This window comes from Triturus cristatus, chromosome 1_1 (assembly GCF_964204655.1).
Source record: "Triturus cristatus chromosome 1_1, aTriCri1.1, whole genome shotgun sequence".
In the NCBI taxonomy this organism is placed as follows: Eukaryota; Metazoa; Chordata; class Amphibia; order Caudata; family Salamandridae; genus Triturus; species Triturus cristatus.
Genome location: NC_140579.1, coordinates 599,139,658 through 599,153,372, shown reverse-complemented (window position 1 = coordinate 599,153,372; position 13,715 = coordinate 599,139,658). Strand labels below are relative to the sequence as shown.

General features: G+C 39.6%; 1 protein-coding gene across 2 annotated transcripts in view; it reads right to left on the bottom strand.

Annotated features, from left to right (window-relative positions):
• LOC146870692 (uncharacterized) overlaps nt 1-9,903 on the bottom strand; it is a 40,602-nt gene extending 30,699 nt beyond the window's left edge. Inside the window, exons 1-2 of one of the 2 annotated variants that reach the window (XM_085599705.1) lie at nt 9,769-9,903; nt 6,947-7,032 (exon numbers count right to left, since the gene is read on the bottom strand). The gene's annotated coding sequence lies outside the window, so the exon portion shown is untranslated. Of the gene's footprint in view, nt 1-6,946; nt 7,033-9,761 lie in introns of both variants that reach the window. The other variant, XM_085599706.1, reaches the window with a different exon arrangement.
• Nucleotides 9,904-13,715: the final 3,812 nt, after the last annotated feature.

Below are 13,715 nucleotides of genomic sequence, written 5' to 3'. Positions count from 1 at the left end.
CACAGTGTGTAGCTGTGTTTGATAGCATGCACTGTGTGTTGTAATACTGCCCTCACTCACACAAGTGTGACATGCTTCATCATAGGGCTGCTTACATAACACCCTAACATAGCCATGCACAGGGTGGAGCAATAGGAAGGGGGGGGAGTTTGTAAAAGAGAGAGAGACATGAAAAGTAACTGAAAGTAAGAGATAAAGCCTGATAAAACAAAGAGTGTAGATAACAAAAAAAAAGGGAAAGATAAAAAAAAGAGAGAGCAAGAAAGCAAGAGCCAAAATAGAAGGAGAAAGACAGAGAAAAGAAAAGAAAGAATTAAAAAAGGCAACTTTTGAACGGAGACAGAAATAAATGAATGGTAAAAGCTAAAGAAATAGTGATAAGGAAAGTGAAAGCAACAAATAGATTAATGTGATTGATTTTGTAGTACAAAGTGAAATGTGAACATTGGCATAGTATGTAGTTGTGCTTGATAGCATATGCTGTGTGTGCTAATACTGCATACAAACAGAGCGCAACATGCTCTATGATGGGGCTGATTGCCAAAGTGTTTACCATAGGCTCACAGTTGAAGCAATAGAGAGGGTGGAGCTGATATAGAATGAAATGAAAGAGCATAATGATAGCGAGAAATAGTTTGATAGTTAGAAAGAAACAATTGTTTAATAAGCTGTGTATGGAGGAGAGAGTTGTGGCTGTTTGTTTTCTGCAGTAAGTATGCATTGATGCCAGATCAAGTAAAGTAATGCCCGTTATAAAATGCTTTTGTTCTGCTTGTGATGCTAGCTTAAGTAAGGTAAGTGATGGCAGTTGTAGTAAAGCAAGTGATGGCAGCTCTGTTACTAATACTGTCTTTATGTTTGTTTTGCAGGTGGAGCCCAGGCTGTGTATGGTGGAGATCTGTGTGGACTGGTGTTTCTGCAGTATGTATGTTATGATACTAGCTCAAGTAAGGTAAGTGATGGTGGATTTCTTATTACTTTGTGTTTGTTTTGCAGGCGGAGAATAGGCTGTGTATGAAGCAGAGAGTGGCATGGAAGTTTTCTGCAGTATGTATGCCTTGATGGTAGTCCAGGTAAGGTAAATGATGGTGGTCATGATAGTAATGTTCTTTTTTTTGTTTGATTGGCAGGCAAAGCCTCAGTTGTGTATAGAGAACATAATGTGGTGTGGACTGTGAAGTTTGGGTGGTACGTACACTCCAATACCAGCTGTAGTAAGGTAAGTGATGGTGGTTCTGATAGTAATGCTCTATTTTTGTTTGTTTTGCAGGTGGAACCTCGACTATGTATGGAAGTGAGAACGGCGTTGACTGTGGGTTGTGTGCGATAAATATGCAGTGATACTAGTGTACGTTTGTACTTATGCTATATTAAGTAAGGTAAGCAATGCTGGCTCTGGTTTGTTATGTTTTCGTTGTGGTTACTTTGCAGGTGGGCATAGATGTTTTAATGGAGGGACAGTAGTGAGAACTGTGCACTTTAGGTGGTATGATTATAGCTTCCTAGATATGGAAAGTAGGTGGCATTTAGTCAGACTGCTTTGGTAATGTTTTTGTTACAAATGTGTTTTTGGTGCAATAGCCTCTTTGGTAGCTGATAGGGAAAAGTGTGTGTTGTAGATAGGTAGAGCACGACAATGCCAGTGTAAGTACAAGAAATTGTAACAAAAGAAAGGTAAAAAAGCTAGGAAAAAAGATAAACAATGTGCAACAGAGGAAATAATGAAGTAAAAGTAATACTGACAGATCGAATTGAAAGAAATGTGGTAAAAGGAGAGGAATAAATGAGAGACAAAGGGAAAGACAGGGGGGAAAAACAAGAGAAAGAAAAAGCAAGAGCTTAAAAGCAAGAATGAATAAAAGAAGCAGAAGAGAGCATGAACGAAGAATGGTAAAGTTAATGGTAATAGGTAAAGTGTGAGCGAAGGAGTAAGAAATATTGTGAAAAAGGTAAGAAAAGAAGATTATAAAGTAAGAAAAAAATATTTTAAAAAAGACAGATAGAAAAAAAGAAAGATAGTAATGTAAAATAGGAAAGAGTTAAAAAGTAAAGGAGGGCTCAAGAGAAAGAAGAGGATAATGTGTTGCAATAACTGCCATTATTTAAAGATGTGTGCATGAGCCCAATGTGTAGTTGTGTTTGATGGCATGCGTTGGGTGGTGTAATACTGCCCTTACTCACACAAGTGTGACATGCTTCATCATAGGGCTGCTTACAAAACACCCAAACGTAGCCACGCACAAGGTGGAGCAATAGAAAGGGGGGGATATGTAAGAGATAAAAAGTAACTGGAAAGTAAGAGATAAAGCCTGATAAAATAAAAATGTAGAGGAAGTAAAAAGAAATAGGGGAAGATAAAAATAAGAGAGCAAGAAAGCAAGAGCACAAATAGAAGGTGAAAGAGATACTGAAAAGAAAAGAAAGAAATTAAAACGAAGGGACATTTTGAAACGGAGACAGAAAGAAATGAATGTTAAAAGCGAAAGAAATACCAATAAGGAAAGTGAAAGCAAAAAAAAGATTGTGATTGATTTTGTAGTATTAAGTGAAATGTGAACATTGGCATAGTATGTAGTTGTGCTTGATAGCATATACTGTGTGTGCTAATACTGCGTACAGGCACTTGAATGTAACATGCTCCATGATGGGGCTGATTGCCAATGTGTTTAACATAGGTTCACAGTTGAAGCAATAGAGAGTGTGGAGCTGATATAGAATGAAATGAAATAGCATAATGACAGCGAGAAATAGAAAGATAGTTTGAAAGAAACAATTGTTTAATAAGCTGTGTATGGAGGAGAGAATGGTGTGGTGGTTTGTTTTCTGCAGTAAGGATGTATTGATGCCAGATCAAGTAAAGTAAGTAATGCCCGTTATTAATGCTTTTGTTCTGCATGTTTTGCAGCTGGAGCCCAGGTTGTGTATGTAGGAAAGAGTGATGCGTACTGTGTGTTTATGTGGTCTGTATAGATGATGCTAGCTTAAGTAAGGTAAGTGGTGTCAGTTCAAGTAAGGCAAGTGATGGCAGCTCTGTTACTAATACTATCTTTATGTTTGTTTTGCAGGTGGAGCCCAGGCTGTGTATGGTACAGATCTGTGTGGACTGGTGTTTCTGCAGTATGTATGTTATTTTGGCTCAAGTAAGGTAAGGGATGGTGGTTTTCTTACTTCTTTGTGTTTGTTTTGCAGGCGAAGAATAGGTTGTGTATGAAGGAGAGAGTGGCATGAACTAAGTTTTCTAAATGTATGCCTTGATGCCAGTTCAGGTAAGGTTAGATAATGGTTGTGATACTAATGGTCTTTCTTTGTTTGTTTTGCAGGCAAAGCCACAGCTGTGTATAGAGGAGACAATGCGGCATGGACTGAGATTTCTGTGGAACGTATGTTCCAATGCCAGCTGTAGTAAAGTAAGTGATAACGGTCCTGATACTAATGCTGTCTTTCTGATTGTTTTGCAGGTGGAGCCTGGGCAATGTATGGATGTGAGAGCGGCGTGGACTGTGGGTTGTCTGTGGTAGGTATGTACTGATACCAGTGTACGTATGTAATGATGCTATATTTAGTAAGGTAAGTAATGTTGGTTCTGTATTTTTAATGTTTCCTTTTGCATGTGGAGCCCTGGTTGTGTATGGAGATGGGAGCAGCATGGACTGTGGATTCTATGCGGTTGGTACGCACCGATACCAGTGCATAATGTAGTGATGCTATATTAAGTAAGGTGTGCAATGTTGGCTCTGGTTTGTAATGTTTTCTTTGTGGTTAATTTGCAGGTGGACGTTAATGTTTTGGAGTGGCGGGAGAGGTGAGAACTGTGCGCTGTAGGTGGTATGAATATAGCTTTTATACACGTAAAGTAGGTGGCATTTAGTTGTACTGCTTTGTTAATGTTTTTGTTACAAATGTGTTTTTGGTCCACTAGCCTATTTTTGCAGCTGTTACGGAGGAGTATGTGTTGTAGATAGGAAGAGTACAGCAATGCTGATTTAAGTACAAGACATTGTAAGCAAAGAAACCTAAAAAGCTACAAAGAAAGATAAAGAATGTGAAACAGAAAAAAAAATGAAGGAAAGGGAATACTGACAGATTGAATAGATGAAATGTGATTTAAAGGAGAGTAAAAAGTGAGAGAGAAAGTGAAAGACAGAAAAGGAAAACAAGAGAAAGGGAAAGCAAGAGCCTAAAAGCAAGAATGAATAAAAGAAGTAGTAGAGAGCATGAAAGAAGAATGGGAAAGTCAATAAACGAGAAGAAAAGTGTAAGACAAGTAGTGACAGATATTGTGAAAAAGCTAAGAAAAGAAGATTATATAGTATGAAAAAGATAATAAAAAAGACAGAAATAGAAGAATTAGAAAATAGAAATGTAAAATTGGTAAGAGGTAACACGTAAAGGAGGGCTAAAGAGAAAGAAGAGGGTAATGTGTTGCAAGGCTGAAGAGAAAGAAGAGGGTAATGTGTTGCAATAACTGTCATTATTTAAAGATGTGTGCATGAGCACAGTGTGTAGTTGTGTTCGATGGCATGCGCTGTGTGTTGTAATACTGCCCTCACTCACACAAGTGTGACATTCTTCATCATAGGGCTGCTTACAAAACACCCGTACGTAGCCATGCACAGGGTGGAGCAATAGGGAGGGGGGAAGTATGTAAGAGAGAGTGAAATGGCAAGTATTTGAAAAGTGTGAGAAAAAGTTAAGAAAACAAAGGTAATGCAGAGAAATAAAAATAAAAAAGGGAAAGGGCAAAAGAGAGTAAACAAAAAACTAAGACTGGAAATAGAAGGCGAAATAGATAGTAAAAAGAAAATAAAAAAAATTAGGCAAATCTTGTAAAGAAAGACAGAAAGATATGAAGGATAGAAAGAGACAGTAATTGTGATAGGAAAAGAATAGCAGTAAAGTGAAAGCAACAAGTAGACTTATGTAATGCAAATTGTAGTATTGTTGTAAAATGCAAACATTGGCATAATACATAGTTGTGTTTGATGGCATATGTTGTGTGTGCTAATACTGCCTACAGGCACTTGAGTGTGGCATGCTCTATGATGGGGCTGGTTGCAAAAGTGTTTAACATAGGCACACAGTGGGTGTAGCAACAGAAAGTGGAAGCTGATACAGAATAGTATGCAAAAAGATAATGATAGCGACAAATAGAAAGATAGTTAAAGAGAAAACAATTGTTTAAACAAGCTGTGTATGGAGGAAAGAGTGGTGTGGACTGTGTTTGCAGTTAGTGTGCATTGATGGTAACTCAAGTATAGTAAGTGATAACGTCTAAGCATTAATGCTTACCTTTTATTGTTTTGCAGGTGGAGCCCACGTCGTGTATGTAAAAGATAGTGGTATGGTCTGTCTGTTTATGTGGTCTGTATGGATGTTGCTAGCTCAAGTAAGGCAAGTGATGGTGGCTCTATTACTAATACCGTCTTTATGTTTGTTTTTGAGGTGAAGCCTAGACTGTGTATGGAGGAGATGTGGATGGACTGTGTGTTTGCAGTTTGTATGCTACAATACCAGCTGAAGTAAGGTAAGTGATGGTGGTACTGGACAAATGGTTTCTTTGCGATTGGTTTGCAGGTGGAGACTAGTCTGTGCATGGAGGAGAGAGTGTAACGGATTGAGTTTTTTGCAGTACATATACCTTAAGTGTAATGTGGTAAGGTAAGTGATAAAGGTTCTAATATTAATGCTCTTTTATTTGTTTGTTTGCAGGCAAAGCTTCAGCTGTGTATGTAGAAGAGAATGGTGCGTGGACTGTGAGTTGTTTGTGGTAAGTATGCCTTAATGCTAGCTCAAGTAAGGTAAGTGAAGGCTGTACTAATAGTAATGTTCTGTTTTTGTTTGTTTTGCAGGTGGAGCCCTGGTTGTGTATGTAGGTAAGAGCGACGTAGACTGTGGGTTTCATGCGGTACGTATGCACTAAAACTAGTGCATGTTTGCACTGATACTATATTAAGTAAGGCAAGTGATGTCGGCTCTGTTTAGGTTGTGTATGGAAAGATGTACATTGTCTGTGTGTCTGCAGTATGTATGCTATCATACCAGCTGAAGTAAGGTAAGTGATGGTGGTTCTCTTACTAATGCTTTCTTTATGTTTGTTTTACAGGTGGAGACTAGGCTGTGTATGGAGGAGAGAGTGGCATGGATTGAGTTTTGTGCAGTACGTATACCTTGATTGTAATGAGAAAAGTTAAGTGATAGCGGTTCTGATATTAATGCTTTTTTTGGTTTGTTTTGTAGGCAAAGCCTCAGCTGTGTATGTAGAAGAGAAAAATGCGTGCACTGTGAGTTTTTGTGGTAAGTATGCCTTAATGCTAGCTCAAGTAAGGTAAGTAAAGGCTGTACTAATAGTAATGTTCTCTCTGTTTGTTTTGCAAGTGGACATATTACCAACACTATGACAAATTGTGTAAAGCAAGCAAAAAAAGCAAACAAGGCAAAGTAAAAGAGCTTGCGAATTGAAGGTAACAGGCAGGAGGGGAATTTGGGCAATAAGTGCAAGCGCCAAAGAAGCATTTATAACTGAAAGAAATATGCATAGTGTGGCTCTAAGGAGAAGCAGGTGTGCACCCATGCGTAATGGGCCACAACAATTAAAGAAAGTGGAAAAATAAAGCTGCTCAGTAATGCCAAATGTATGTATGCGGATGTGTCATAAGGCAAAGGAATGTGTGCCAATTAAACTTTGCGTGCAAAATAAATGTGCGCGTCGCACCCACAAACAGTGGCAGAGGTTGTAAGGTTGTAAAGTGCAACGGGTAAATTGTATTTGTTGTTTGCAAATCATAGAACAGCAAAAGTAAAATGCTTGAGGTGGTTGTGTACAGCTGTATAGCGCAATGCTTAATTAAACATTATGTTTAACATACTTTTAATAAATATGTCGTTAAAGGCTGTTTGAAAACAGGAAGGAAAGCTTACTTTGTTTATAATGTTATAAGTTACTCACCGTTATACAGGCACAGAAGTAGATTAGCTTTATGTACGTCTACAAGATGGTGCAGTCAGACAAAATGCCTTGTATGTTGTCTTTTCCTGTTATAGGATATAGGCAAGTAAAAAAATTTAGTTAGTTGAAAGGAACAACCAAAGATCCAAACACTTATAGTTTATGCTGCATGCAGATGTAATGATTAGTGTAGATTTATCGTGAAATAGGTGCGAACTTGCATATGTATTTGCTATGTTTAATTCCGGATGTAAAAAGCAACACAATGGGTTGTTGGTGATTTAAGGCGGTTATGTATGTTATCACAATGCAACGCATAAATGAAAGCGATAGGAAAGGGAAACATACAAAATCATTTAAATTTAAGAGGCTCCAACTTCGACATCCCCACCCCCCTGGTTGTGTATGGCAGCGCTGGATGAGACTGCTTCCTGGCGGACAGAAGGGCATTTGAGTACTTGTCAGGTGTACAGAACACCTATCGCTGGTTAATGCGAGTCTGTTGTTAGTTAATATATTGTAAGAGCTCCTGCAGCTTTACTTTGCGTGATTTAATTTAAGATGACCTTCCCCAAATCTCAATAATGCAGACCAGTAACTACTAAAACTGAAGGCGGGTATACAAAGGTAAAGTTGGACGCAAAAGTAACACGGTGAAAATGAGGAACTCCCCTAGTGCATATTGAAGGGTGCTGGATAATGCACCAAGGTGCAAAGTGCGATGTCGAAAATAAACACAATCAAAAAGAAAAAATGTGCAGCAAGTTTCCATGGAAAGAGGTGTGCATACATGTTGGAAAGCACGATTTAAAAAGCAGCATGTTGCAAATACCAAAGGTGACACTGAGTGCGTACGTTAAAGGCGGGTGTGTACACCTGCCAATCTGTGTAAAGTGTAAAAGTGCTGAAGGTAAACAATTGCAAAGTTTGTGATAGATAAGGTATATAAAAAAAAATGTGCGGTAACATAAAATGTTTATAATGCCTAATATCAAGCATGCTGTTTAAAAGTATCGCCGCTTTAGCGAAAGCGACAATAATTGTAACCCTGTGACTTGATAATATGCTGCATTTTTTTTCCACTGTTTGGTAGGTGTACACAACAGATACGGTAAGAAAAGTCGACTCATTGCTGTTGTAAATTGTAGAGCAGATACAGGTATTCTAATGAAAGATAGCGGATTAATATAGGCATTAAGAGAAACATTGTTGTTTATTTGTCAACCGAAAGATATGTGTATTATGCATAATTGTAAGCACAGCGTTTAAATTATCGCCGCTTTAGAAAGCTAAAGCGGCAATAATTGTAAGCCCGTCCTTTGTAAATAGGCCCCAACATATTTTACCACTGTTTTGAAGCTGTGCACAACAGAAACAGTAACAAAAGCGAACGTATATGTTTCAAACTGTAGAGCAGATACAAGCATTCAAATGTGAGGTAGCAGATCGACAAAGGCATTAAGAGATACATTGTAGATTTTTTGTCAAACTGAAACATAAAATGCATATGGGAGATAATATCGAGCACGGCGCTTAAATTTGTGGCGCTTTAGCGAAAGCTAGAGCGGCAATAATTGTAACCTTGTCCTTTGATAATATAGCCCAACATTATTGTTATCACTCTTTTGAAACTGCAGAGAACGGAAACGGTAACAGAAGTGAGTTAATTGGTGTTGCAAACTGGAGAGCAGATACATGCATTCAAGTGGAAGGCAGCGTAACGAGAAATGCATTTAGAGATACTTTGTTGTGTTTTGACAAACTGTAACAGGTGCAATCGATTTGTGTGCTACGAATAGAGACTTGTATTTGCGAAGGCCAACAAAAAAATTCTGACCGTAAGAGCTACACTGTTTCGCTGAGAATAACACGAAGATATGAACACTATTTTTTGGCTTTACGAAACATATACAAGTATTGTAATCAAAACCCATAAAAAAAAGATAAGGGCGGTGAGAAGTACATTGTTAAGTGTACCCACAGGTAAACAGATGCAAGTTAAGAGTTGGTATTATGTAATGATACATACATGTTGCTAAACTACTCGCACATATTTGCGTGATTCTACATGTAAAGCACACGTGTATATTTTACATTCGAAGTAAGATTCTTTTCATAGAAAGAAGATGGCGTCAGCGTGAGCGGTCGCAGCAGCAGCAGCTCTGTGACACTGGGCTAACTTTTTTTTTGCAGAGAAATGCTTCCAAACAAACAACTTAACTAAAACGATTTCTACATGATTCTACATTCACTCTACGCTCATTACTTCAAGAAACATCAAGAAATAACAAGAAATAACATGATGAGCTGCAGAGGGGGGAAACTGGAGTTCCGGGAAAGGCTATGCTGGAATAAACAGCGTTTCATTTGAGCATCACATTGTGGATGAAACAAAATCCCGGCCTATACTGATTTTGATCTGACCTCGACCTCAGCCTCGGCCTCAAAGTCTCTGCTGAAGCTCTGCTGAAGCTCCAAACTCGTAAATCACAAAGCCACAAGACGCAAGTAACTTTACCTCACGTATTTTCTCTCTTTTGCTTTCTACCGAGTAATTGACATTTTGGCACTTCTGCTGCTGTCAACTATTGAGCTACGGTGCTACAGTGTCTGTTTATCCTTTCTGGCTTCGACCTCTGTTAAAAGCCCTGTAAAAAAGCATTTACTTGATTCGCCCGCCTGCCTGATATTAGCTTTCCTGTGCCTATTCCGGTGCTGGTGTCTTTTTGTGCCTCCACGCCTGGGGGGGAAAATTCAACTATCTCATGCTCATGCTTATGCCCAATCTGCCGCTCGTAATACTTTTTTTGTTTACCGTTTACCGTTTCATCTATGCTGGTGCTCCTTCTCATCCGTCTGTTCCCCTCTGCTCCCGGATGTCATCTGCAGACAGGAGAGCGTTGATTTTTTAGCCTCTCGCGTCTCACACGTCTCACGTGATCTGTTGCCAAGGAGACACTCGGAGGTGATCAGGGGAGAAAAAAAAATATATATATATAGAAGAAAAGGGACCTAGGAAAAGTAAATGCAGATGAGGCCTAGGCGTAACAGCAGCAGTAGCAGCATCAGACTCAATCTAAAAACGAAGGAGAGGCACTGTTTTTTTCGACTGCTCTGCACAGTTGTAACTAGTGCTGGGGCTGGGGCTGGGGCTGGAACTGGGGGTGGAGCTGGCACTCGGGTTTTTCCATTAGCTCCGTCTGCCCCTTATGTTTCATTGTCATTATCGGGGATCGGAACAGCGATCAATACTGTTTCGCTATCGGTGTGGGTGTCTACATCTTTACCTGGCATATTAAATCAGGGAAAACTTCAGAGAGGAGATCAGCGGGGTGTACTGACTTCTGCAATATATCAGGCACAGATAGTTACGCCTCTTAGGCCCTCTAAAGCCTATAAAGCCTCAGAAATGGGGGAAAAAAATGCAGGAGAGAACTTGAAGGACAATGAGTTTAGAAGAGACGGAGGGGAAGGACTCACCCTGGCAAAAAAACAAGTAGCAAATAAAGACACCCTTAACAAGGAAAAGGGGGACGAAACAGGTGAAGCAGGTGAACCCTTACAGGGAAAGACATCGTGCTCATTGAACCCACAAGATTTTGAGAACACAGTAATTGAGCTGACATCAGCTCAATATACAACTAACAGACACAAGGGTCCTGAAACCAGAGGAATTAAAGCAAAGGAGAAAGAACTGGCAAAGGACCCAGTTAATGACCCGTCAAGAAAAGAGGCGCAGGAAAAAAGCAAAATTAAAGATAAAAATATGGAAAAAAAACTGGAAAAAGAAAGAGAAAAGATCAAACGAAAGGAGAGAGAGAAGGAGAAAGAGAATGAGAAAGAAAAGGAGAAAGAGGCTGCCAACACGAAGGTGAAAGGAATTGAAACCGTGGAAGATGCTAAACTGGAACTGATGGCTAAAAAAGCGCAGAGATTGCAAACGATAAAAAATTTAAAAGCAACAGCAAAAAACACTGGCTTAATTGAACCTTCACAACCAAGAATCTCTAATATATTTAGCTCCTTGCATAAGGATTGCCAGAGCGACAGAACTATGAATGACCAGGAAATGAAGAAATTGATCCCCTTCTCCAACTTCTCTCATCTACAAAATCCTTCAGCGGGGGAAGAAGTAGACTCTCCCTTGGATGAAGACTCTGACTCAGAAGTATACGAAACAGGGATGTCTATCTCTAGCGGCTCCAGTCAACTAAGTAATTCAAGAGAATCAAGTCCAAGTGCACGAAGGGGAGCCGTATCTCTGGAGATCTCCGGTCCCAATGATTCAAGAGTATCTAGTGAAATCAACATCAGGGGGAAAAACAAAAGTGGGGAAGGGAAAAAAAGGTCAAAACACAAAAGAGAGCGAAACGTGTTGAACGAGGAAACTACAGACCCTGGTAATAACACGGACTACGCCAGCAGTAGACCTAATCCCCCTCGGAGAAGCCCAAAGATTAAATTACCAGAAGAAAGACCATGTCAAAACCCGGGTACACAGGGAAATCAAGAAAAAACCACTGAACCCTCGTTGTCCCAGGTGCTCTCCTCAATAAAAGACTTTCACGAGGATGTTAAAAAAGAGAGCCAAAAGAACCGCATGGCTATTGAAAAATTACAAGGCGCTGTGAAGAAAGTGGGCAGTATCTGCTCCGAGATCTCAGAAAGAATGGCCAGCGTAGAAACTCGTACTGAGAACCTGGAAACCGATGTTGCGACGCTCCAAAAAAAAGAAACAGAACAGGATGGAATAATAAGGGATCTCATGGCCAAAGTGGAGGATCATGAAAATAGATCGAGAAGAAATAATTTAAGGTTTCTTGGTATCCCGGAGAATTTTGAGGGAAGAGATGCCCGGGGTGCAATGATCAACATACTCAAAACATCATTTCCGGAACTGGATGCTTGGGACATGGAAAGGGAAGTCTAGCGGGCCCATCGCTTTCCCCTAATGCCATCAAAAAACTTTAATAAGAAAAATCAATATCCAAGGGCAATGCTGGTCTGTTTTGGGAACTTTCTCCTCCGTGAAAAAATCTATGATCTTGCTAGACCTACCACCCAAAGAGAGCACAAGGGGTTTAAATTCTTCGCCAGGCCAGATTTTGCTCATACTACTGTGGAGCGAAGATGGAAAATGCGTCAGCTAATTGAACCATTTGAAAAAATCGGAGCAAAAGTATTCCTCCAAAATCCGGCACGCTTAAAAATTATATTTAAAGGTGTAACAAGAAACTTTAATAGTGAAATACAGGCGGAGGATTATCTTCGAGAAATTTCAGAGACAGTTTCTCAAAAATCAGGGAAATAATCTAAACCAGATATCATTTGCAGTAAAGAAAAGAACACATAAGAGTAATTAACTATTACAATGTGTATTTTGTAGAAGGTATATTGTGGGGAATTTGTGGAATTATTGTTTGATAGGCTATAGAAATTTAAAAGTCTCAGGTAAAATAACCTTTGTGACAACTATAAAAGAAAAGCATATTATATATCTATATCAAATTAGCCTAGCTCACAGGACCCGTTTGCGCAGATGTCACACCCCTGGACCAAACCGGCCCAGATAACCTTCAAAAGTGGGGGTGGGGGGGGGGGGGGAAGGGGAAGGGGGAAGGCCGGACAGGTCAGACATAAAAGATGGCAAATCTATGTCAAGAATAAATAGGGATACGACAGCAGGGACTACAGGAAACCAGATCGTCTGGGATACAAAACATGGCACTTTTATTATAGCAGCATGGCTGGGATAAAAGTATTATCTCTGAATATTGGCGGTCTGAATGATCTTAAGAAAAGGCAAATGGTTGCGATTGGGCTACAAAACTGGGGAGCTAATATCGTATGTATGCAGGAGACGCATATTGAAGGGTCCCGGAGCATGCTATTAAATACACTAGGGTATGAATTGGTGTGTGCTACCTCACAAGGTGCTAAAAATCGGGGGGTTGCTATCCTGGCTAAAGGGAGGGGATTGATGTTTAAGAATTCCAAAACTGATAAACATGGCCGTTGGGCTATCACCGATTGCTGCTATGAAACTGGACAAAATATAACAATTTGTGCTATTTATGGGAGTAATAAAGATGACCCCGGGGTCTTCGATGAGGTCTCAAACGAATTATCACACTGGCCTCTTCCGGCTTTGATCTGTGGGGACTTCAATATAAACCTTCCGATCAACTGGTCCTTAAAAGATGACTGGGTCTATAAAGGACGTAAGCCTAAAGTATATCACTCTCTTAAAGATATGTGTCTTGTACATGGACTTGTGGATAGCTGGCAGACTTCTAATATTAACACTGGCGACCTTGGTTATACCTTTTATTCAAACCCACATCGCACGCATACCAGAATCGACTATATCTTACTTTCTAACTCATTAATCAAGAACTCTCAAACTTTTAAATTGCCCCGGGTATTATCTGACCACAATCCTCTTTTTTGCACATTGACTATCAGCTTAGCTAAATCAAAACCTACTCTGTGGTCATTTGAAAAAGCATTACTGAATGACCTTCAGTATCGTATTCATATGAAAGATTGGATACCCAAGTTCTTAGCAGAAAACATTAATAGCACATCAATAGAGGTTGTTTGGGACACATTGAAAGCAGGGGCCCTGGGTGAAACTATCTCATATTCATTCAGAGCAAACAGACGAGAGAAAGAGGAGCTACGGAGGGTACAGGATGAACTTAAGTTAGCAGATGTAGGACTGATTAGTGCTACTAGCAACACAGACTTATCCGGGGATATTTCTAAT